The 26,001-nt window shown below is 45.2% G+C and overlaps 1 protein-coding gene across 43 annotated transcripts in view; it reads left to right on the top strand.

Annotated features, from left to right (window-relative positions):
* Positions 1 to 26,001, top strand: part of LOC142032347 (alcohol dehydrogenase 1-like) — a 330,614-nt gene that overhangs the window by 517 nt on the left and 304,096 nt on the right. For 40 of the 43 annotated variants that reach the window (XM_075031212.1, XM_075031026.1, XM_075030999.1 and 37 more), the window contains exons 2-5: positions 928 to 1,229; positions 1,366 to 1,418; positions 1,787 to 1,905; positions 2,263 to 2,425. The gene's annotated coding sequence lies outside the window, so the exon portion shown is untranslated. Of the gene's footprint in view, positions 1 to 927; positions 1,230 to 1,365; positions 1,419 to 1,715; positions 1,906 to 2,262; positions 2,426 to 26,001 lie in introns of all 43 variants that reach the window. The other 3 variants (XM_075031122.1, XM_075031193.1, XM_075031006.1) reach the window with 3 other exon arrangements.

Here is a 26,001-nt window from a genome sequence, read left to right as displayed (position 1 = left end):
TGGCGGCTGCAGACGCACCTGTGCCGCGCCAGGCCGTGCCGTTTGGCACCCACAACCATCTCGGCTCCCTGGGCCTTAAGGTCGTAACACCCCCAGGGAGGGAAACTGGGGCGTGTTAGCTGAAACACGTCTGGTTTTCTGGCGTTTCGTGTGGTTTTCCAGCTCTTCTGTTACTGAAGAAGCCAGGGGATTGTTTTTTCTGCATGTTGGCTCTGTCAGCGCAGCCTTCTCCAGTGAAGTAGTTATCTGTAGAAAACTACGCGGCTGTTGAGCACAGGGGAGCTGCTACTATTAAAAAATAATACTTGTTATTGAAAAGGAGAGGGTATAATTGTAACTGATTTGAATGCAGAACGTTTTGCTGAGTTAACAGTTCAGTCTGTTCATCCCCTTACTTGCTGTGTTTTGACCACTGACAGTGGCCAGCATCAGTGGTTGGCCAGTGTCTTTGGTTCTCAGAAGAAATAAAAATTAATTTTGAAGGTGTACAGCTTGTTCACCTTTTTTTTTCCCCCCAAATGGCTTTAGTTCTATCACAAGATAACCTCTTTGATTTTTTCTGTTTCTATGTTTGAAAATAGTTTGTGTACACATAATAGTACTGCTGATGGTTTTTCTTTTATGTTTAATCCAGTGTGATTCCCTGCTTTTATGCCGTTGTGTTTTCACAGAGTTTCTAATTGGAAACTGTTGAATAGCTGCAATGTAGCAGGCAGAGTTTTAGACGGGATCTGAATACAGATTATAATCTCTCTGGTATTTTACATGTTACTGTTTGCAGAGGCACTAACCTAGCTTTAAACAAGAAAAGGCCATCTCGTACTTATTATTTTTTCTTTATTCAGGTTTACAGTAGGTGTAGAGTAATATTTTTTCTAATTGCACTTCTTGTTAATAACACTCATACTACTGTTTTGTTTCTTACAGGATTGGTGAGGGAAGAGCTTGCTTTCAGTGAAATATTTATCAAGTGTTGAGGAACAAGTCAGGAAACCCAGCCAAAAGCGAATGTCATCAGAAACACCAAGAGAAAGTCCAGAGGTGCCAACAGAAAACACCATGTCTCCTGAAGTTCCTGATGTGGAAGGAAAGGTGAAGTCAAGTGACAGTCCGGTAGAGAGACAGGAGGCAGGCTCAGACAAGGAAGAATGCCTTGAGCCCATGTCCAAGAGGCAAAGGAAGAAGCTGTTGAAGCAGAAACAGTGGGAAGAACAGAAAGATCTACAGAGGTGTGGTTTGCAAAATAGCTTTTGCAGGATCATGTGTAGTATTGAGTGCTAATAATAATAATGATGTGTCAGCAGAATTTGCGTGTGGATTGCTTTAGCAAATCAAGGCAGTTGAACTAGTTTTCTCCCATGCCAGGTTTAAAGCAGTAGTCACAGGCTACTCCATCTGCATATGAAGAAGCTATAAAGGTAAGCATTCTCTCTTCATACTAGAAGTGTTCCTCAACTTGAAGAGGATGTCGGGAGGGATTCAAACTTGCATGTTTTTGGTTTGTCGGAGGGGAGAAGTAACATGTGGCTTTGTCCCTTTCTGAATGGGCTGCGTCCTCTTTCCCCAGTGCTGTCAGACTTGGTGAATCTTACAAAGTCAGTGACTAAAAAAAATTTCTTTTGACACATGAAATGCTCTGCTGTAAGTTATGTTGACTTACAACCTGTTAAAATAGTTTTGGAAGATGATGAGCTTCTGTTTTATTTTGTTGAGAGAAACCTTATCTGCAAATGGGCTGGTGGTGGTTTATCCTTGTCCTGCTGAATGCAAAGTGTTCCTCCCCCAGAGAGTGGCTGTTAAAGTTGCTGTCTCCGAAATTTGATCTCCCAACTGCCTGCTCCCGTCAGGGGACCAGAGGGAAGAAACAACTGTTTCAGAAGTCTTTTGAAAAACTTGAAACAGGAGGTAAATTGCCTTCCACATTCCGATTCCGATAGTGCAATTTTGGCAATCTTTTTGGTTGTTTCTGTTATGAGACCTGACTCGGAGCACCCGTAAATCCACGCAGCTCCCACTATTGACTTCGTTGAATTTGTGTCAGATGTCTGTCTTTGTAGGTATATACAGAACTTCACAAAGATGGGGGGTGTGTTTCATGCTGGTATCAGCCTAGCACAAATGGAAGCAACAGGATAAGTTTAAACTACCACGGTCATGGGACAACCACCTTGATCGTAGAAGTATGCATTTGTGTGCATAACACGTGCCTCAGCAGATTTGGCAGCACTTTTTGAAGATGTATTTGTTTGTTTGTCTCTTTAGGCAGAAACGAAAAGAAAAACGCCAGAAGAGAAAACTTGAACGTCAGTCAAAATCGGACTCCAGTAGTGAAGTGAATGACAGAAAGCGTATGCGAAGGGAAGTTGTTCCTAGTACACTTCGCCTCATTGTGGACTGCAGCTTTGATGACCTGATGGTGCTAAAGGTAAAAGAAACTTACTCTTCACGTACAAATGTTGAAAGGTTCTCCAGTGACAGTGCTGATGCAACGTCAGAGCGCAAAAACTGGAGAGCAGCTTGTGGAGGACACTTAGCATGTTTCAGATTGTGGTGACTCCCAGACCTGCTTAGGTCAGTTGCTGAATTTTTTAGGGTTTGGAATGTACATTTATATAAGCTTGCCAAAGATTTTTGTTTGCCTTCATGGAGATGCGGTAAGTTGGTTTGATTCCAAAAACAGGAATATAGAAACAGTTTGTGCCGTATGTTCACCATGAAGCTACGCACAGTTCTGCCTCAGAATGGTTTTGCTAGAGGGGCTGCAAATGCCCCATCAAGTTACTTTCTCTTTCAAAGTGGACCTAAGGCTCCCAGCCATGTTAGTAAGTATGTGTGGAAATAAGAATTTTGAGCATTAGGAGGATACCGAGCTTTTCCTCTCAGTCACACGAGAGGTAGTTGGTAGAGTTGGTAATAGTTGATGTTAACCTAATGCATTTTATTCTTTTTCTTAACTGCTTAATGAAATTGCTTTAAATGGTGGCACAGCTGCCTGAGCTCAGTTCTTTGATTTTTTTCTGAGAGCTCTGAAGACTTGCCCATATTTAGTTATCACGATAAAGTGCATAACTCATTTCTGTGTTCACTGCACAATGCAAAGATTTTACGTGTTTATTGAATAGGCCAGATCTGCAGTGACAGCATAACCTCTCTGAAGAAGGACAGAAATAAATACTTGCAGAGGAATGTTGGTTTGCAAGCTGAGCACTTCATGAAACATTTAGAAATACTTGACGTGGATGCATGACCATTTAAATTGGTGTACTATCCAAACCTTCTCAGTAACAGCAGACAGATCCTAAAGACAGCAGACTCCCAGCTGTTGGGGGTAGGGACAAGTGATAGTTCAGAAGATAGGGCATCTAATTTTATTAAAGGACATAGAAATGCAGCTGCCTTGCCAGAGTAGCCTGAAGAGTTTCTCCATCCCTGCTGCACCCTGACGTGACTGTAAGAATCTGCTTCAGCATCTCCTGCTAAAGAATCCAGGTCACTGATAAAGCAGGCAGGTAGGATCAAGGAAGGCGTCGGAGGACACATACACAGCTTAAGCTTAGGGTGAAAACGTGACTGGGCAGCATTTGTATTGGGGAATGGCAAAGTTCAGGATGGATTGACAGGTTACTACGTATCTGAGAGACTTCCCAACATAAAGGACTTTAATTCTGATCTTGAGATTCACACATTGAACATAACCTTGTTCTTCCTTTACTACTAGTGTATTGAGTTTGCATGGCAAGGTTTTGGTAGCGGGGTGGGCTACAGAGGTGGCTTCTGTGAGAAGCTGCTAGAAGCTTCCCCTATGTCTGACGGGGCCAACGCCAGCCAGCTCCAAGATGGACCCCCTGCTGGCCAAGGCTGAGCCCATTAGTGACAGTGGTAGCGCCTCTGGGAGAAGAGATTTAAGAAGGGGAAAGGAAAAAGCAACCTGCGCGACACCAGTCGCAGCCGGGAAAGAGAATATGTGAGAGAAACGACCCTGCAGATGCCCAGGTCAGTGAAGAAGGAGGGGGAGGTCGTGCTCCAGGTGACAGAGCGGAGATTCCTCTGCAGCCCGTGGGGAAGACCATGGTGAGGCAGGTTGTCGCCCTGCAGCCCATGGAGGTCCACGGTGGAGCAGATATCCACCTGCAGCCCGTGGAGGACCCCACGCCGGAGCAGGTGGATGCCCGAAGGAGGCTGTGACCCCGTGGGAAGCCTGCGCTGGAGTAGGCTCCTGGCAGGACCTGTGGCCCCATGGGGCGAGAAGCCCACGCTGGAGCAGGTTTTCTGGCAGGACTTGTGACCCGGCGGGGGACCCATGCTGGAGCAATCTGTTCCAGAAGGACTGCACCCCACGGGAAGGCTTCCTATTGGAGAAGTTTGTGGGGGACTGTCTCCCATGGGAGGGACCCCACGGTGGAGCAGGGGAAGGCTGTGAGAAGTCCTGCCCCTGAGGAGGAAGGGGCAGCAGAGACCACGTGTGATGAACTGACCCCAACCCCCATTCCCTGTCTCCCTGTGCTGCTGGAGGGGGGAGGAGGTAGAGAATTCAGAAGTGAAGCTGTGCCCGGGAAGAAGGGAGGGGTGGGGGAAGGTGTTTTAAGGTTTGGTTTTATTTCTCATTATCGTACTCTGATTTTGATTGGTAATGAATGAAATTAATTTTCCCCAAGTTGAGTCTGTTTTGCCTGTGACAGTAATTGCTGAGTGATCTCCCTGTCCTTATCTCGACCCACAAGCCTTTTGCTACATTTTCTCTCCCCTGTCCAGCTGGTGGGGGGGAGCGATAGAGCGGCTTTGGTGGGCACCTGGTGTCCAGCCGGGGTCAACCCACCACAACTAGGATGGGTGAAGTGCCCCTGAGGAAGCTTTATTTTCAGACATCTAGCAAATACAGTAACAGATGCTTTGGGAAGGGAAATGACTGCGAAGATGCGATTGTAACTGTCCTTGCAGACTATCAGTCACCCTTCTGGCTCTAACATGTTTGCTCAGTAACCTATCAGCTTCATGAAGGAAATGCAACCGTGCTGTTGCAAGACTATGTTAACGTGGTTGCGTTAATTTTGGTTCTGTTTGGCAGTGAGCCTCTGAGGCATAATTAAGTTTTTCAGGCTCAGCTAATGCAGCATGATGCTGAGAGACAGCTGATAAGAAACACTAAGGACAGAGATTTATATGGAATTAAGGCAATCTGAGTATGGCCCAAAAGCTTTTGGTCAAGTATCTGCCCCATTCACTAAGTCATTACCACAACTCGGTCAGCGTGTAGTCACTCAACCCTGCTGTTTGGTTTCCAGTTCACTTGGTTTCCGGTTTAGTTTCCAGCTGACTTTGTAATGTTTACACCTAAGACACAAGGGAAGTTTCAAAGCACTGCCAGCTCCTCTCTTGCTTGAAGCTCTGCTCCCATTTGCCATGGCCTGCAGGCTCATACTCTTGCACAGCTGTATAGGAATTACATATCTGCTAAACTGATACCCATTAAATCGTTTTGTAGAAGTGAGTTTCTGCATCTGTGGTCTGAGTTGGCAAGTGGACCTGTGTCACGACCATTCTGGGTGACCAGCCTTCTGCTGGCCATTCACAAATACTCCGTTCATTGATTTGCGGCTACAGGTTACTTCAAGCCCCCCAGCCTGCTTCATCTGGTGCTCTAGCATGGCTAGGCATGTGCAGCAGTGAGTGAGCACCAAGGGAAAGCAGAGCTGAGATTGTCCCCCAGGTCTTAGCATAGCCCTCTCCTGCAGTGGGAAATGGGAATGGAGGTGGTAGTTGTTACTGCAGTAGACGTGATTTGAAGTGAAGGCAGGGGCTCTTGGAAAGAGTATACTGAGCTCTGCTCTGAGCTAAGCTCCTCTTTCCTTAACGCTGTGCTAACAGGATTTTTCTCCTTGCCCATCAAACAGCCAGATGTTTTGAATGAGCCTGTCTGCACTGAATAATCTTGCTCTGGAAAATAAATGGAAGTAGGGTCGATTTATCACCTTTCTTTGGTTTTGTGAGAAGAGATTGACAGAGATATGTTTAAAACAGATAAACCCCGATTCTCCTCCTTTCACAGTTCACTCACGAGGCCTGAAAAAGGGCCAGATGTGTTTCTGTCATTGTTGGCCTCTGTTTTGGTGGCTTGAGGTTTGCATGGTGGTTTTAATGTTTGTTTGGTGTCATCCTGTCCCATTCGTGTCCCATGTTCCCCCTCCTCCCCCCATTGGATACTACGGTTTGTGATTCTTCTCTGCTAACGATGAGAACTATGGAAGCAAATTTTAGCTTGCTGTGAGGCAGACATCTGCAGTTAGTCTGCAGGCCAGATTTTGAAAATCCAGGGTCTTTTTTCTTCCAGTGCCTAGGGCTTGATGTGCATCTCTGCAGATAATGTGTGTGTGCCCCTCTTCTTACCCCAGTATGTCTGTGACTGTAGAGTCAAGTCTGCACACAAGAGCTCTTTGTGCAGGCCTGGCTGAGTCACACAAAACAATGAATCCGGTGCCCAAAAGTGTTGCCTCTGTCCTTTTTTTCATTTAGCGCACTTCTCATGTACCTCTGCAGCATGGTTTGGTTGAATTGCTTGAGGACTAAATATAATGAGCATAAAATTATTTTAACAGGGAGTCTGAACAGATATCTTTATAACATAACTGCTAAGAATACATATTTCTGTATGTGATAGTGACTGGGAGATGCTTAAGTGGCTCTGAATGGGGGGGGGGGGGGCTCCACTGGAAAGGGGGATATCTGTTGTTTGGGGTGGCTGTGGCACAGGTCAGACTTCTGATGAGAGTGTGAAGGCAGGATGGTCTCTTCTTTCCATAGCACTTTTTCAGTTGGAGTTCTTCCCTGGGAGCAGTCTGTCTGCTTGTCCTGGACCTCTGTTCCTCAGCCTTGAAAGCAAATGACATTCTTTCTCCCTTTCTGGAAAACATTTTGAAAAAGGAAGCTGTATATTATCAGGATAGGCTTAGGATTATGTTAGACTGGTTTGGCTTTGTTCCATAAGCAGATGAGAAGCACATCCACTCATTAGCAAAGAAGCCTCCTTGGACACCACTTCGAAAAGAAGAGGGTTGCTTTGGAGGTTTCTTCTTTTTCCTTCTCATTCTTACGTAAGATTACTCTTCACCCACTCCTCCAGTAGAGTTACAAACAATAGTAAATGCTGGTAGCACTAGAACTGGCATGAATGGCCTTATTAAAATGATAACGTACTATGGGACTGACCTTTGTTGCCTCTGTGTGCTTCAGAAGGGACACAAAGAGGTGATAGTGGTGTTTCTTGGGAGTGCCAGTATTGTGTTTTTCTAACTGGGATCTTTCTTTTTCTATCTTCTTGTTTAGTCTGTTCAAAGCCTTCTAAAGGCGTCTGGAACATTCTTGTGACCATGAGCTACTTTCGGGCCCGATAACTAAGTTCCGTACAACTGAACCCTACATCTCCCCCTTTTTTATTTTTTTTTGTTTCAATTAACACAGCCTTACTTGATCTATCAATTAATTTTTAAACACATTGCAACATACAAGGATGGACCATCTTGTACATTCTTGAGCGGTCTTGCTCCGCAAACTCAGCCCAGCAATCAGTGGCTGTCAGCTTTATGTGGGCGTCCCCGCGGAGGCAACGATGGCCTTGCCGTACACCAGCCCGATGCTCTTTGGAAAATCCTGGAACATTCTTGTGACCATGAGCTACTTTCAGGCCCGATAACTAAGTTCCATGTAATTGAACCCTACAGACTAGCGTCCTAGACACATGTGTCTTAACATTTATAATTTCCATTACTTACTCTGTTTCACTTTTCGACTGGCCCCTGATTCTTTAGCCGAAGACCTGAGTGAAAAAAAGAGAACGTCTAACTTTACAACTGGTATAAACTGTGCACTGCAATATATGGGAGGTTTTTCTCAAAGGGGTTTCAAGTGCTCCTAAAATTTTGTGATGTTCCTGTAATAACTCAATTTGTATCCAAAAGTGTGGGGTTGTTTGTAGCGAGGAGCACTTTTGATGAAGGCTGTGCATGACAAACTTCAGTCACAAAGTTGCATTTTTCATGGGAGGAGAAAACAGAAATTTCTGGGTTTGAGGTTTGGCTTATCCCTAATCCTAGCAACCTCACATCAGATTTTACCTGGACTGATTCATTTCCCCTCCTGGAACCTTCTGAAGAGTAGGGAGAGGCTTTAGGGGACTCTGGCTACTCATGTTCTCTGCTGTACCTTCGTTAGAATTCTGCACAGCTTTGTCAGTCATCTCTGAATGTATCAGACTGGACGCAAAGTCTTTCTCTGAAAAGTGAAGGTAGAAATGTTATTAAAGTTCCCACTCGCTGATCTGGATGTTTAGGGGGGAATTCAGGAGTTCCCTTACCTCATTTTCAAAGGGCTTAAGGACATCAGAGAGACATGTTACGTTTGCTTTCTGCCTCCCCCCAGCCCACAGCAGCCCAGAGCTCCACTGGGAGAGCACGTTTTTCCACCCTGCACCAAACCTGAGTGCGCTGAGGTCTGAGTGACTAATTTCTGTGTACTGTCGCCTTGCTGCTTAGCACAGCCACAACTGGGCCAAGCACGCTTCGCTGTATCCTAGTCCTTCCACCTCAGCAAGTTTGGCTTTGTTCCATAAGCAGATGAGAAGCACATCCACTCATTAGCAAAGAAGCCTCCTTGGACACCACTTCGAAAAGGAGAGGGTTGCTTTGGAGGTTTCTTCTTTTTCCTTCTCATTCTTACGTAAGATTACTCTTCACCCACTCCTCCAGTAGAGTTACAAACAATAGTAAATGCTGGTAGCACTAGAACTGGCATGAATGGCCTTATTAAAATGATAACGTACTATGGGACTGACCTTTGTTGCCTCTGTGTGCTTCAGAAGGGACACAAAGAGGTGATAGTGGTGTTTCTTGGGAGTGCCAGTATTGTGTTTTTCTAACTGGGATCTTTCTTTTTCTATCTTCTTGTTTAGTCTGTTCAAAGCCTTCTAAAGGCGTCTGGAACATTCTTGTGACCATGAGCTACTTTCGGGCCCGATAACTAAGTTCCGTACAACTGAACCCTACATCTCCCCCTTTTTTATTTTTTTTTGTTTCAATTAACACAGCCTTACTTGATCTATCAATTAATTTTTAAACACATTGCAACATACAAGGATGGACCATCTTGTACATTCTTGAGCGGTCTTGCTCCGCAAACTCAGCCCAGCAATCAGTGGCTGTCAGCTTTATGTGGGCGTCCCCGCGGAGGCAACGATGGCCTTGCCGTACACCAGCCCGATGCTCTTTGGAAAATCCTGGAACATTCTTGTGACCATGAGCTACTTTCAGGCCCGATAACTAAGTTCCATGTAATTGAACCCTACAGACTAGCGTCCTAGACACATGTGTCTTAACATTTATAATTTCCATTACTTACTCTGTTTCACTTTTCGACTGGCCCCTGATTCTTTAGCCGAAGACCTGAGTGAAAAAAAGAGAACGTCTAACTTTACAACTGGTATAAACTGTGCACTGCAATATATGGGAGGTTTTTCTCAAAGGGGTTTCAAGTGCTCCTAAAATTTTGTGATGTTCCTGTAATAACTCAATTTGTATCCAAAAGTGTGGGGTTGTTTGTAGCGAGGAGCACTTTTGATGAAGGCTGTGCATGACAAACTTCAGTCACAAAGTTGCATTTTTCATGGGAGGAGAAAACAGAAATTTCTGGGTTTGAGGTTTGGCTTATCCCTAATCCTAGCAACCTCACATCAGATTTTACCTGGACTGATTCATTTCCCCTCCTGGAACCTTCTGAAGAGTAGGGAGAGGCTTTAGGGGACTCTGGCTACTCATGTTCTCTGCTGTACCTTCGTTAGAATTCTGCACAGCTTTGTCAGTCATCTCTGAATGTATCAGACTGGACGCAAAGTCTTTCTCTGAAAAGTGAAGGTAGAAATGTTATTAAAGTTCCCACTCGCTGATCTGGATGTTTAGGGGGGAATTCAGGAGTTCCCTTACCTCATTTTCAAAGGGCTTAAGGACATCAGAGAGACATGTTACGTTTGCTTTCTGCCTCCCCCCAGCCCACAGCAGCCCAGAGCTCCACTGGGAGAGCACGTTTTTCCACCCTGCACCAAACCTGAGTGCGCTGAGGTCTGAGTGACTAATTTCTGTGTACTGTCGCCTTGCTGCTTAGCACAGCCACAACTGGGCCAAGCACGCTTCGCTGTATCCTAGTCCTTCCACCTCAGCAAGTTTGGCTTTGTTCCATAAGCAGATGAGAAGCACATCCACTCATTAGCAAAGAAGCCTCCTTGGACACCACTTCGAAAAGGAGAGGGTTGCTTTGGAGGTTTCTTCTTTTTCCTTCTCATTCTTACGTAAGATTACTCTTCACCCACTCCTCCAGTAGAGTTACAAACAATAGTAAATGCTGGTAGCACTAGAACTGGCATGAATGGCCTTATTAAAATGATAACGTACTATGGGACTGACCTTTGTTGCCTCTGTGTGCTTCAGAAGGGACACAAAGAGGTGATAGTGGTGTTTCTTGGGAGTGCCAGTATTGTGTTTTTCTAACTGGGATCTTTCTTTTTCTATCTTCTTGTTTAGTCTGTTCAAAGCCTTCTAAAGGCGTCTGGAACATTCTTGTGACCATGAGCTACTTTCGGGCCCGATAACTAAGTTCCGTACAACTGAACCCTACATCTCCCCCTTTTTTATTTTTTTTTGTTTCAATTAACACAGCCTTACTTGATCTATCAATTAATTTTTAAACACATTGCAACATACAAGGATGGACCATCTTGTACATTCTTGAGCGGTCTTGCTCCGCAAACTCAGCCCAGCAATCAGTGGCTGTCAGCTTTATGTGGGCGTCCCCGCGGAGGCAACGATGGCCTTGCCGTACACCAGCCCGATGCTCTTTGGAAAATCCTGGAACATTCTTGTGACCATGAGCTACTTTCAGGCCCGATAACTAAGTTCCATGTAATTGAACCCTACAGACTAGCGTCCTAGACACATGTGTCTTAACATTTATAATTTCCATTACTTACTCTGTTTCACTTTTCGACTGGCCCCTGATTCTTTAGCCGAAGACCTGAGTGAAAAAAAGAGAACGTCTAACTTTACAACTGGTATAAACTGTGCACTGCAATATATGGGAGGTTTTTCTCAAAGGGGTTTCAAGTGCTCCTAAAATTTTGTGATGTTCCTGTAATAACTCAATTTGTATCCAAAAGTGTGGGGTTGTTTGTAGCGAGGAGCACTTTTGATGAAGGCTGTGCATGACAAACTTCAGTCACAAAGTTGCATTTTTCATGGGAGGAGAAAACAGAAATTTCTGGGTTTGAGGTTTGGCTTATCCCTAATCCTAGCAACCTCACATCAGATTTTACCTGGACTGATTCATTTCCCCTCCTGGAACCTTCTGAAGAGTAGGGAGAGGCTTTAGGGGACTCTGGCTACTCATGTTCTCTGCTGTACCTTCGTTAGAATTCTGCACAGCTTTGTCAGTCATCTCTGAATGTATCAGACTGGACGCAAAGTCTTTCTCTGAAAAGTGAAGGTAGAAATGTTATTAAAGTTCCCACTCGCTGATCTGGATGTTTAGGGGGGAATTCAGGAGTTCCCTTACCTCATTTTCAAAGGGCTTAAGGACATCAGAGAGACATGTTACGTTTGCTTTCTGCCTCCCCCCAGCCCACAGCAGCCCAGAGCTCCACTGGGAGAGCACGTTTTTCCACCCTGCACCAAACCTGAGTGCGCTGAGGTCTGAGTGACTAATTTCTGTGTACTGTCGCCTTGCTGCTTAGCACAGCCACAACTGGGCCAAGCACGCTTCGCTGTATCCTAGTCCTTCCACCTCAGCAAGTTTGGCTTTGTTCCATAAGCAGATGAGAAGCACATCCACTCATTAGCAAAGAAGCCTCCTTGGACACCACTTCGAAAAGGAGAGGGTTGCTTTGGAGGTTTCTTCTTTTTCCTTCTCATTCTTACGTAAGATTACTCTTCACCCACTCCTCCAGTAGAGTTACAAACAATAGTAAATGCTGGTAGCACTAGAACTGGCATGAATGGCCTTATTAAAATGATAACGTACTATGGGACTGACCTTTGTTGCCTCTGTGTGCTTCAGAAGGGACACAAAGAGGTGATAGTGGTGTTTCTTGGGAGTGCCAGTATTGTGTTTTTCTAACTGGGATCTTTCTTTTTCTATCTTCTTGTTTAGTCTGTTCAAAGCCTTCTAAAGGCGTCTGGAACATTCTTGTGACCATGAGCTACTTTCGGGCCCGATAACTAAGTTCCGTACAACTGAACCCTACATCTCCCCCTTTTTTATTTTTTTTTGTTTCAATTAACACAGCCTTACTTGATCTATCAATTAATTTTTAAACACATTGCAACATACAAGGATGGACCATCTTGTACATTCTTGAGCGGTCTTGCTCCGCAAACTCAGCCCAGCAATCAGTGGCTGTCAGCTTTATGTGGGCGTCCCCGCGGAGGCAACGATGGCCTTGCCGTACACCAGCCCGATGCTCTTTGGAAAATCCTGGAACATTCTTGTGACCATGAGCTACTTTCAGGCCCGATAACTAAGTTCCATGTAATTGAACCCTACAGACTAGCGTCCTAGACACATGTGTCTTAACATTTATAATTTCCATTACTTACTCTGTTTCACTTTTCGACTGGCCCCTGATTCTTTAGCCGAAGACCTGAGTGAAAAAAAGAGAACGTCTAACTTTACAACTGGTATAAACTGTGCACTGCAATATATGGGAGGTTTTTCTCAAAGGGGTTTCAAGTGCTCCTAAAATTTTGTGATGTTCCTGTAATAACTCAATTTGTATCCAAAAGTGTGGGGTTGTTTGTAGCGAGGAGCACTTTTGATGAAGGCTGTGCATGACAAACTTCAGTCACAAAGTTGCATTTTTCATGGGAGGAGAAAACAGAAATTTCTGGGTTTGAGGTTTGGCTTATCCCTAATCCTAGCAACCTCACATCAGATTTTACCTGGACTGATTCATTTCCCCTCCTGGAACCTTCTGAAGAGTAGGGAGAGGCTTTAGGGGACTCTGGCTACTCATGTTCTCTGCTGTACCTTCGTTAGAATTCTGCACAGCTTTGTCAGTCATCTCTGAATGTATCAGACTGGACGCAAAGTCTTTCTCTGAAAAGTGAAGGTAGAAATGTTATTAAAGTTCCCACTCGCTGATCTGGATGTTTAGGGGGGAATTCAGGAGTTCCCTTACCTCATTTTCAAAGGGCTTAAGGACATCAGAGAGACATGTTACGTTTGCTTTCTGCCTCCCCCCAGCCCACAGCAGCCCAGAGCTCCACTGGGAGAGCACGTTTTTCCACCCTGCACCAAACCTGAGTGCGCTGAGGTCTGAGTGACTAATTTCTGTGTACTGTCGCCTTGCTGCTTAGCACAGCCACAACTGGGCCAAGCACGCTTCGCTGTATCCTAGTCCTTCCACCTCAGCAAGTTTGGCTTTGTTCCATAAGCAGATGAGAAGCACATCCACTCATTAGCAAAGAAGCCTCCTTGGACACCACTTCGAAAAGGAGAGGGTTGCTTTGGAGGTTTCTTCTTTTTCCTTCTCATTCTTACGTAAGATTACTCTTCACCCACTCCTCCAGTAGAGTTACAAACAATAGTAAATGCTGGTAGCACTAGAACTGGCATGAATGGCCTTATTAAAATGATAACGTACTATGGGACTGACCTTTGTTGCCTCTGTGTGCTTCAGAAGGGACACAAAGAGGTGATAGTGGTGTTTCTTGGGAGTGCCAGTATTGTGTTTTTCTAACTGGGATCTTTCTTTTTCTATCTTCTTGTTTAGTCTGTTCAAAGCCTTCTAAAGGCGTCTGGAACATTCTTGTGACCATGAGCTACTTTCGGGCCCGATAACTAAGTTCCGTACAACTGAACCCTACATCTCCCCCTTTTTTATTTTTTTTTGTTTCAATTAACACAGCCTTACTTGATCTATCAATTAATTTTTAAACACATTGCAACATACAAGGATGGACCATCTTGTACATTCTTGAGCGGTCTTGCTCCGCAAACTCAGCCCAGCAATCAGTGGCTGTCAGCTTTATGTGGGCGTCCCCGCGGAGGCAACGATGGCCTTGCCGTACACCAGCCCGATGCTCTTTGGAAAATCCTGGAACATTCTTGTGACCATGAGCTACTTTCAGGCCCGATAACTAAGTTCCATGTAATTGAACCCTACAGACTAGCGTCCTAGACACATGTGTCTTAACATTTATAATTTCCATTACTTACTCTGTTTCACTTTTCGACTGGCCCCTGATTCTTTAGCCGAAGACCTGAGTGAAAAAAAGAGAACGTCTAACTTTACAACTGGTATAAACTGTGCACTGCAATATATGGGAGGTTTTTCTCAAAGGGGTTTCAAGTGCTCCTAAAATTTTGTGATGTTCCTGTAATAACTCAATTTGTATCCAAAAGTGTGGGGTTGTTTGTAGCGAGGAGCACTTTTGATGAAGGCTGTGCATGACAAACTTCAGTCACAAAGTTGCATTTTTCATGGGAGGAGAAAACAGAAATTTCTGGGTTTGAGGTTTGGCTTATCCCTAATCCTAGCAACCTCACATCAGATTTTACCTGGACTGATTCATTTCCCCTCCTGGAACCTTCTGAAGAGTAGGGAGAGGCTTTAGGGGACTCTGGCTACTCATGTTCTCTGCTGTACCTTCGTTAGAATTCAGCACAGCTTTGTCAGTCATCTCTGAATGTATCAGACTGGATGCAAAGTCTTTCTCTGAAAAGTGAAGGTAGAAATGTTATTAAAGTTCCCACTCGCTGATCTGGATGTTTAGGGGGGAATTCAGGAGTTCCCTTACCTCATTTTCAAAGGGCTTAAGGACATCAGAGAGACATGTTACGTTTGCTTTCTGCCTCCCCCCAGCCCACAGCAGCCCAGAGCTCCACTGGGAGAGCACGTTTTTCCACCCTGCACCAAACCTGAGTGCGCTGAGGTCTGAGTGACTAATTTCTGTGTACTGTCGCCTTGCTGCTTAGCACAGCCACAACTGGGCCAAGCACGCTTCGCTGTATCCTAGTCCTTCCACCTCAGCAAGTTTGGCTTTGTTCCATAAGCAGATGAGAAGCACATCCACTCATTAGCAAAGAAGCCTCCTTGGACACCACTTCGAAAAGGAGAGGGTTGCTTTGGAGGTTTCTTCTTTTTCCTTCTCATTCTTACGTAAGATTACTCTTCACCCACTCCTCCAGTAGAGTTACAAACAATAGTAAATGCTGGTAGCACTAGAACTGGCATGAATGGCCTTATTAAAATGATAACGTACTATGGGACTGACCTTTGTTGCCTCTGTGTGCTTCAGAAGGGACACAAAGAGGTGATAGTGGTGTTTCTTGGGAGTGCCAGTATTGTGTTTTTCTAACTGGGATCTTTCTTTTTCTATCTTCTTGTTTAGTCTGTTCAAAGCCTTCTAAAGGCGTCTGGAACATTCTTGTGACCATGAGCTACTTTCGGGCCCGATAACTAAGTTCCGTACAACTGAACCCTACATCTCCCCCTTTTTTTTTTTTTTTTGTTTCAATTAACACAGCCTTACTTGATCTATCAATTAATTTTTAAACACATTGCAACATACAAGGATGGACCATCTTGTACATTCTTGAGCGGTCTTGCTCCGCAAACTCAGCCCAGCAATCAGTGGCTGTCAGCTTTATGTGGGCGTCCCCGCGGAGGCAACGATGGCCTTGCCGTACACCAGCCCGATGCTCTTTGGAAAATCCTGGAACATTCTTGTGACCATGAGCTACTTTCAGGCCCGATAACTAAGTTCCATGTAATTGAACCCTACAGACTAGCGTCCTAGACACATGTGTCTTAACATTTATAATTTCCATTACTTACTCTGTTTCACTTTTCGACTGGCCCCTGATTCTTTAGCCGAAGACCTGAGTGAAAAAAAGAGAACGTCTAACTTTACAACTGGTATAAACTGTGCACTGCAATATATGGGAGGTTTTTCTCAAAGGGGTTTCAAGTGCTCCTAAAATTTTGTGATGTTCCTGTAATAACTCAATTTGTATCCAAAAGTGTGGGGTTGTTTGTAGCGAGGAGCACTTTTGATGAAGGCTGTGCATGACAAACTTCAGTCACAAAGTTGCATTTTTCATGGGAGGAGAAAACAGAAATTTCTGGGTTTGAGGTTTGGCTTATCCCTAATCCTAGCAACCTCACATCAGATTTTACCTGGACTGATTCATTTCCCCTCCTGGAACCTTCTGAAGAGTAGGGAGAGGCTTTAGGGGACTCTGGCTACTCATGTTCTCTGCTGTACCTTCGTTAGAATTCAGCACAGCTTTGTCAGTCATCTCTGAATGTATCAGACTGGATGCAAAGTCTTTCTCTGAAAAGTGAAGGTAGAAATGTTATTAAAGTTCCCACTCGCTGATCTGGATGTTTAGGGGGGAATTCAGGAGTTCCCTTACCTCATTTTCAAAGGGCTTAAGGACATCAGAGAGACATGTTACGTTTGCTTTCTGCCTCCCCCCAGCCCACAGCAGCCCAGAGCTCCACTGGGAGAGCACGTTTTTCCACCCTGCACCAAACCTGAGTGCGCTGAGGTCTGAGTGACTAATTTCTGTGTACTGTCGCCTTGCTGCTTAGCACAGCCACAACTGGGCCAAGCACGCTTCGCTGTATCCTAGTCCTTCCACCTCAGCAAGTTTGGCTTTGTTCCATAAGCAGATGAGAAGCACATCCACTCATTAGCAAAGAAGCCTCCTTGGACACCACTTCGAAAAGGAGAGGGTTGCTTTGGAGGTTTCTTCTTTTTCCTTCTCATTCTTACGTAAGATTACTCTTCACCCACTCCTCCAGTAGAGTTACAAACAATAGTAAATGCTGGTAGCACTAGAACTGGCATGAATGGCCTTATTAAAATGATAACGTACTATGGGACTGACCTTTGTTGCCTCTGTGTGCTTCAGAAGGGACACAAAGAGGTGATAGTGGTGTTTCTTGGGAGTGCCAGTATTGTGTTTTTCTAACTGGGATCTTTCTTTTTCTATCTTCTTGTTTAGTCTGTTCAAAGCCTTCTAAAGGCGTCTGGAACATTCTTGTGACCATGAGCTACTTTCGGGCCCGATAACTAAGTTCCGTACAACTGAACCCTACATCTCCCCCTTTTTTTTTTTTTTTTGTTTCAATTAACACAGCCTTACTTGATCTATCAATTAATTTTTAAACACATTGCAACATACAAGGATGGACCATCTTGTACATTCTTGAGCGGTCTTGCTCCGCAAACTCAGCCCAGCAATCAGTGGCTGTCAGCTTTATGTGGGCGTCCCCGCGGAGGCAACGATGGCCTTGCCGTACACCAGCCCGATGCTCTTTGGAAAATCCTGGAACATTCTTGTGACCATGAGCTACTTTCAGGCCCGATAACTAAGTTCCATGTAATTGAACCCTACAGACTAGCGTCCTAGACACATGTGTCTTAACATTTATAATTTCCATTACTTACTCTGTTTCACTTTTCGACTGGCCCCTGATTCTTTAGCCGAAGACCTGAGTGAAAAAAAGAGAACGTCTAACTTTACAACTGGTATAAACTGTGCACTGCAATATATGGGAGGTTTTTCTCAAAGGGGTTTCAAGTGCTCCTAAAATTTTGTGATGTTCCTGTAATAACTCAATTTGTATCCAAAAGTGTGGGGTTGTTTGTAGCGAGGAGCACTTTTGATGAAGGCTGTGCATGACAAACTTCAGTCACAAAGTTGCATTTTTCATGGGAGGAGAAAACAGAAATTTCTGGGTTTGAGGTTTGGCTTATCCCTAATCCTAGCAACCTCACATCAGATTTTACCTGGACTGATTCATTTCCCCTCCTGGAACCTTCTGAAGAGTAGGGAGAGGCTTTAGGGGACTCTGGCTACTCATGTTCTCTGCTGTACCTTCGTTAGAATTCAGCACAGCTTTGTCAGTCATCTCTGAATGTATCAGACTGGATGCAAAGTCTTTCTCTGAAAAGTGAAGGTAGAAATGTTATTAAAGTTCCCACTCGCTGATCTGGATGTTTAGGGGGGAATTCAGGAGTTCCCTTACCTCATTTTCAAAGGGCTTAAGGACATCAGAGAGACATGTTACGTTTGCTTTCTGCCTCCCCCCAGCCCACAGCAGCCCAGAGCTCCACTGGGAGAGCACGTTTTTCCACCCTGCACCAAACCTGAGTGCGCTGAGGTCTGAGTGACTAATTTCTGTGTACTGTCGCCTTGCTGCTTAGCACAGCCACAACTGGGCCAAGCACGCTTCGCTGTATCCTAGTCCTTCCACCTCAGCAAGTTTGGCTTTGTTCCATAAGCAGATGAGAAGCACATCCACTCATTAGCAAAGAAGCCTCCTTGGACACCACTTCGAAAAGGAGAGGGTTGCTTTGGAGGTTTCTTCTTTTTCCTTCTCATTCTTACGTAAGATTACTCTTCACCCACTCCTCCAGTAGAGTTACAAACAATAGTAAATGCTGGTAGCACTAGAACTGGCATGAATGGCCTTATTAAAATGATAACGTACTATGGGACTGACCTTTGTTGCCTCTGTGTGCTTCAGAAGGGACACAAAGAGGTGATAGTGGTGTTTCTTGGGAGTGCCAGTATTGTGTTTTTCTAACTGGGATCTTTCTTTTTCTATCTTCTTGTTTAGTCTGTTCAAAGCCTTCTAAAGGCGTCTGGAACATTCTTGTGACCATGAGCTACTTTCGGGCCCGATAACTAAGTTCCGTACAACTGAACCCTACATCTCCCCCTTTTTTTTTTTTTTTTGTTTCAATTAACACAGCCTTACTTGATCTATCAATTAATTTTTAAACACATTGCAACATACAAGGATGGACCATCTTGTACATTCTTGAGCGGTCTTGCTCCGCAAACTCAGCCCAGCAATCAGTGGCTGTCAGCTTTATGTGGGCGTCCCCGCGGAGGCAACGATGGCCTTGCCGTACACCAGCCCGATGCTCTTTGGAAAATCCTGGAACATTCTTGTGACCATGAGCTACTTTCAGGCCCGATAACTAAGTTCCATGTAATTGAACCCTACAGACTAGCGTCCTAGACACATGTGTCTTAACATTTATAATTTCCATTACTTACTCTGTTTCACTTTTCGACTGGCCCCTGATTCTTTAGCCGAAGACCTGAGTGAAAAAAAGAGAACGTCTAACTTTACAACTGGTATAAACTGTGCACTGCAATATATGGGAGGTTTTTCTCAAAGGGGTTTCAAGTGCTCCTAAAATTTTGTGATGTTCCTGTAATAACTCAATTTGTATCCAAAAGTGTGGGGTTGTTTGTAGCGAGGAGCACTTTTGATGAAGGCTGTGCATGACAAACTTCAGTCACAAAGTTGCATTTTTCATGGGAGGAGAAAACAGAAATTTCTGGGTTTGAGGTTTGGCTTATCCCTAATCCTAGCAACCTCACATCAGATTTTACCTGGACTGATTCATTTCCCCTCCTGGAACCTTCTGAAGAGTAGGGAGAGGCTTTAGGGGACTCTGGCTACTCATGTTCTCTGCTGTACCTTCGTTAGAATTCTGCACAGCTTTGTCAGTCATCTCTGAATGTATCAGACTGGACGCAAAGTCTTTCTCTGAAAAGTGAAGGTAGAAATGTTATTAAAGTTCCCACTCGCTGATCTGGATGTTTAGGGGGGAATTCAGGAGTTCCCTTACCTCATTTTCAAAGGGCTTAAGGACATCAGAGAGACATGTTACGTTTGCTTTCTGCCTCCCCCCAGCCCACAGCAGCCCAGAGCTCCACTGGGAGAGCACGTTTTTCCACCCTGCACCAAACCTGAGTGCGCTGAGGTCTGAGTGACTAATTTCTGTGTACTGTCGCCTTGCTGCTTAGCACAGCCACAACTGGGCCAAGCACGCTTCGCTGTATCCTAGTCCTTCCACCTCAGCAAGTTTGGCTTTGTTCCATAAGCAGATGAGAAGCACATCCACTCATTAGCAAAGAAGCCTCCTTGGACACCACTTCGAAAAGGAGAGGGTTGCTTTGGAGGTTTCTTCTTTTTCCTTCTCATTCTTACGTAAGATTACTCTTTACCCACTCCTCCAGTAGAGTTACAAACAATAGTAAATGCTGGTAGCACTAGAACTGGCATGAATGGCCTTATTAAAATGATAACGTACTATGGGACTGACCTTTGTTGCCTCTGTGTGCTTCAGAAGGGACACAAAGAGGTGATAGTGGTGTTTCTTGGGAGTGCCAGTATTGTGTTTTTCTAACTGGGATCTTTCTTTTTCTATCTTCTTGTTTAGTCTGTTCAAAGCCTTCTAAAGGCGTCTGGAACATTCTTGTGACCATGAGCTACTTTCGGGCCCGATAACTAAGTTCCGTACAACTGAACCCTACATCTCCCCCTTTTTTATTTTTTTTTGTTTCAATTAACACAGCCTTACTTGATCTATCAATTAATTTTTAAACACATTGCAACATACAAGGATGGACCATCTTGTACATTCTTGAGCGGTCTTGCTCCGCAAACTCAGCCCAGCAATCAGTGGCTGTCAGCTTTATGTGGGCGTCCCCGCGGAGGCAACGATGGCCTTGCCGTACACCAGCCCGATGCTCTTTGGAAAATCCTGGAACATTCTTGTGACCATGAGCTACTTTCAGGCCCGATAACTAAGTTCCATGTAATTGAACCCTACAGACTAGCGTCCTAGACACATGTGTCTTAACATTTATAATTTCCATTACTTACTCTGTTTCACTTTTCGACTGGCCCCTGATTCTTTAGCCGAAGACCTGAGTGAAAAAAAGAGAACGTCTAACTTTACAACTGGTATAAACTGTGCACTGCAATATATGGGAGGTTTTTCTCAAAGGGGTTTCAAGTGCTCCTAAAATTTTGTGATGTTCCTGTAATAACTCAATTTGTATCCAAAAGTGTGGGGTTGTTTGTAGCGAGGAGCACTTTTGATGAAGGCTGTGCATGACAAACTTCAGTCACAAAGTTGCATTTTTCATGGGAGGAGAAAACAGAAATTTCTGGGTTTGAGGTTTGGCTTATCCCTAATCCTAGCAACCTCACATCAGATTTTACCTGGACTGATTCATTTCCCCTCCTGGAACCTTCTGAAGAGTAGGGAGAGGCTTTAGGGGACTCTGGCTACTCATGTTCTCTGCTGTACCTTCGTTAGAATTCAGCACAGCTTTGTCAGTCATCTCTGAATGTATCAGACTGGATGCAAAGTCTTTCTCTGAAAAGTGAAGGTAGAAATGTTATTAAAGTTCCCACTCGCTGATCTGGATGTTTAGGGGGGAATTCAGGAGTTCCCTTACCTCATTTTCAAAGGGCTTAAGGACATCAGAGAGACATGTTACGTTTGCTTTCTGCCTCCCCCCAGCCCACAGCAGCCCAGAGCTCCACTGGGAGAGCACGTTTTTCCACCCTGCACCAAACCTGAGTGCGCTGAGGTCTGAGTGACTAATTTCTGTGTACTGTCGCCTTGCTGCTTAGCACAGCCACAACTGGGCCAAGCACGCTTCGCTGTATCCTAGTCCTTCCACCTCAGCAAGTTTGGCTTTGTTCCATAAGCAGATGAGAAGCACATCCACTCATTAGCAAAGAAGCCTCCTTGGACACCACTTCGAAAAGGAGAGGGTTGCTTTGGAGGTTTCTTCTTTTTCCTTCTCATTCTTACGTAAGATTACTCTTCACCCACTCCTCCAGTAGAGTTACAAACAATAGTAAATGCTGGTAGCACTAGAACTGGCATGAATGGCCTTATTAAAATGATAACGTACTATGGGACTGACCTTTGTTGCCTCTGTGTGCTTCAGAAGGGACACAAAGAGGTGATAGTGGTGTTTCTTGGGAGTGCCAGTATTGTGTTTTTCTAACTGGGATCTTTCTTTTTCTATCTTCTTGTTTAGTCTGTTCAAAGCCTTCTAAAGGCGTCTGGAACATTCTTGTGACCATGAGCTACTTTCGGGCCCGATAACTAAGTTCCGTACAACTGAACCCTACATCTCCCCCTTTTTTTTTTTTTTTTGTTTCAATTAACACAGCCTTACTTGATCTATCAATTAATTTTTAAACACATTGCAACATACAAGGATGGACCATCTTGTACATTCTTGAGCGGTCTTGCTCCGCAAACTCAGCCCAGCAATCAGTGGCTGTCAGCTTTATGTGGGCGTCCCCGCGGAGGCAACGATGGCCTTGCCGTACACCAGCCCGATGCTCTTTGGAAAATCCTGGAACATTCTTGTGACCATGAGCTACTTTCAGGCCCGATAACTAAGTTCCATGTAATTGAACCCTACAGACTAGCGTCCTAGACACATGTGTCTTAACATTTATAATTTCCATTACTTACTCTGTTTCACTTTTCGACTGGCCCCTGATTCTTTAGCCGAAGACCTGAGTGAAAAAAAGAGAACGTCTAACTTTACAACTGGTATAAACTGTGCACTGCAATATATGGGAGGTTTTTCTCAAAGGGGTTTCAAGTGCTCCTAAAATTTTGTGATGTTCCTGTAATAACTCAATTTGTATCCAAAAGTGTGGGGTTGTTTGTAGCGAGGAGCACTTTTGATGAAGGCTGTGCATGACAAACTTCAGTCACAAAGTTGCATTTTTCATGGGAGGAGAAAACAGAAATTTCTGGGTTTGAGGTTTGGCTTATCCCTAATCCTAGCAACCTCACATCAGATTTTACCTGGACTGATTCATTTCCCCTCCTGGAACCTTCTGAAGAGTAGGGAGAGGCTTTAGGGGACTCTGGCTACTCATGTTCTCTGCTGTACCTTCGTTAGAATTCTGCACAGCTTTGTCAGTCATCTCTGAATGTATCAGACTGGACGCAAAGTCTTTCTCTGAAAAGTGAAGGTAGAAATGTTATTAAAGTTCCCACTCGCTGATCTGGATGTTTAGGGGGGAATTCAGGAGTTCCCTTACCTCATTTTCAAAGGGCTTAAGGACATCAGAGAGACATGTTACGTTTGCTTTCTGCCTCCCCCCAGCCCACAGCAGCCCAGAGCTCCACTGGGAGAGCACGTTTTTCCACCCTGCACCAAACCTGAGTGCGCTGAGGTCTGAGTGACTAATTTCTGTGTACTGTCGCCTTGCTGCTTAGCACAGCCACAACTGGGCCAAGCACGCTTCGCTGTATCCTAGTCCTTCCACCTCAGCAAGTTTGGCTTTGTTCCATAAGCAGATGAGAAGCACATCCACTCATTAGCAAAGAAGCCTCCTTGGACACCACTTCGAAAAGGAGAGGGTTGCTTTGGAGGTTTCTTCTTTTTCCTTCTCATTCTTACGTAAGATTACTCTTTACCCACTCCTCCAGTAGAGTTACAAACAATAGTAAATGCTGGTAGCACTAGAACTGGCATGAATGGCCTTATTAAAATGATAACGTACTATGGGACTGACCTTTGTTGCCTCTGTGTGCTTCAGAAGGGACACAAAGAGGTGATAGTGGTGTTTCTTGGGAGTGCCAGTATTGTGTTTTTCTAACTGGGATCTTTCTTTTTCTATCTTCTTGTTTAGTCTGTTCAAAGCCTTCTAAAGGCGTCTGGAACATTCTTGTGACCATGAGCTACTTTCGGGCCCGATAACTAAGTTCCGTACAACTGAACCCTACATCTCCCCCTTTTTTATTTTTTTTTGTTTCAATTAACACAGCCTTACTTGATCTATCAATTAATTTTTAAACACATTGCAACATACAAGGATGGACCATCTTGTACATTCTTGAGCGGTCTTGCTCCGCAAACTCAGCCCAGCAATCAGTGGCTGTCAGCTTTATGTGGGCGTCCCCGCGGAGGCAACGATGGCCTTGCCGTACACCAGCCCGATGCTCTTTGGAAAATCCTGGAACATTCTTGTGACCATGAGCTACTTTCAGGCCCGATAACTAAGTTCCATGTAATTGAACCCTACAGACTAGCGTCCTAGACACATGTGTCTTAACATTTATAATTTCCATTACTTACTCTGTTTCACTTTTCGACTGGCCCCTGATTCTTTAGCCGAAGACCTGAGTGAAAAAAAGAGAACGTCTAACTTTACAACTGGTATAAACTGTGCACTGCAATATATGGGAGGTTTTTCTCAAAGGGGTTTCAAGTGCTCCTAAAATTTTGTGATGTTCCTGTAATAACTCAATTTGTATCCAAAAGTGTGGGGTTGTTTGTAGCGAGGAGCACTTTTGATGAAGGCTGTGCATGACAAACTTCAGTCACAAAGTTGCATTTTTCATGGGAGGAGAAAACAGAAATTTCTGGGTTTGAGGTTTGGCTTATCCCTAATCCTAGCAACCTCACATCAGATTTTACCTGGACTGATTCATTTCCCCTCCTGGAACCTTCTGAAGAGTAGGGAGAGGCTTTAGGGGACTCTGGCTACTCATGTTCTCTGCTGTACCTTCGTTAGAATTCTGCACAGCTTTGTCAGTCATCTCTGAATGTATCAGACTGGACGCAAAGTCTTTCTCTGAAAAGTGAAGGTAGAAATGTTATTAAAGTTCCCACTCGCTGATCTGGATGTTTAGGGGGGAATTCAGGAGTTCCCTTACCTCATTTTCAAAGGGCTTAAGGACATCAGAGAGACATGTTACGTTTGCTTTCTGCCTCCCCCCAGCCCACAGCAGCCCAGAGCTCCACTGGGAGAGCACGTTTTTCCACCCTGCACCAAACCTGAGTGCGCTGAGGTCTGAGTGACTAATTTCTGTGTACTGTCGCCTTGCTGCTTAGCACAGCCACAACTGGGCCAAGCACGCTTCGCTGTATCCTAGTCCTTCCACCTCAGCAAGTTTGGCTTTGTTCCATAAGCAGATGAGAAGCACATCCACTCATTAGCAAAGAAGCCTCCTTGGACACCACTTCGAAAAGGAGAGGGTTGCTTTGGAGGTTTCTTCTTTTTCCTTCTCATTCTTACGTAAGATTACTCTTCACCCACTCCTCCAGTAGAGTTACAAACAATAGTAAATGCTGGTAGCACTAGAACTGGCATGAATGGCCTTATTAAAATGATAACGTACTATGGGACTGACTTTTTGCGCAGTTGATTGAGGTGTTGAAAGTGTTGGCTGATGAGGTGGGTGCCCGCGGAACGATTAGGAGGGGCCCCACGGGCGAATGCATCTAATGGGTGCTGGGCCGGGGAGGGATGGGCTCTCTCAAAGAAGTATTAAGTCCCCCAAATTGGGGAGAGATTCGGGAGCTGTTGCTCCCGTCGGTGCTCACAGGTGAGCGCGGAGTTGCTGAACGATTGCAAAGTTGGGGAAAAGTGGGGGGGGGGGGGGAGTGGTTGCGGCAGGACGGAAGGCTGCGGAGTGCTGGTCTGCGGAGCGAGCCGCGGATGAAGCGCCGCCTCAGGAGCAGCGGGAGGCAGTGCCCCGGGGACAGGGAGTCACACTCAGACGGAGTGGGCGGCCGAGGAGCGGGGCTCACAGAGCGGGCCATCTCTGACCAAGGGCGTGGGCACGGAGGGTGCGGCAGAGATGGAGGGTTTTCCTGTAGGGACGGCACCAGCGGGGACGGATGTGCCCCCTCTGCAGTGTCCATGGGGGGTTGCGGCGGCTGGTTCGGGGGGATTCGGGGAGTGCCTCCTGGACTGGGTTCCAGGCAGGGATGTTAAGGGAGATTTATACTGTCAGGTGAAGGAATGGGAGGAAAGAACACCCTCGGAGGGGGAAATCAGGAAGCTGCGAGGGTTAAAAACTGTGGTAGAGGGGGAACCACCCCCTGGCGAGGGAAATCAGGCACCTTTGCGGGGAGAGCAGGCTGAGTTTTTGCCTGCCGAGCCTATGCAGGCTGAGTTTTTGCCTGCTGAGCCTGTGCAGGCTGCGCCTTTGCCTGCTGGGCCTTTGCCTGTTGAGCCTGTGGTGGCTGAGCCATTGCCTGCGGCGCAATAGCCTCTGCAGACGAGAGGGAGAGGCATTGGAGGGGAGTAAAAAAAGAAAGAAAAAAAAAAAAAGGCGTTTCACTGGAAAGTCCTTGAGAACTTAAAGAATGCTG

This window comes from Buteo buteo, chromosome 1 (genome assembly GCF_964188355.1).
Source record: "Buteo buteo chromosome 1, bButBut1.hap1.1, whole genome shotgun sequence".
In the NCBI taxonomy this organism is placed as follows: Eukaryota; Metazoa; Chordata; class Aves; order Accipitriformes; family Accipitridae; genus Buteo; species Buteo buteo.
This window is presented reverse-complemented; position numbering and strand designations above follow the sequence as displayed.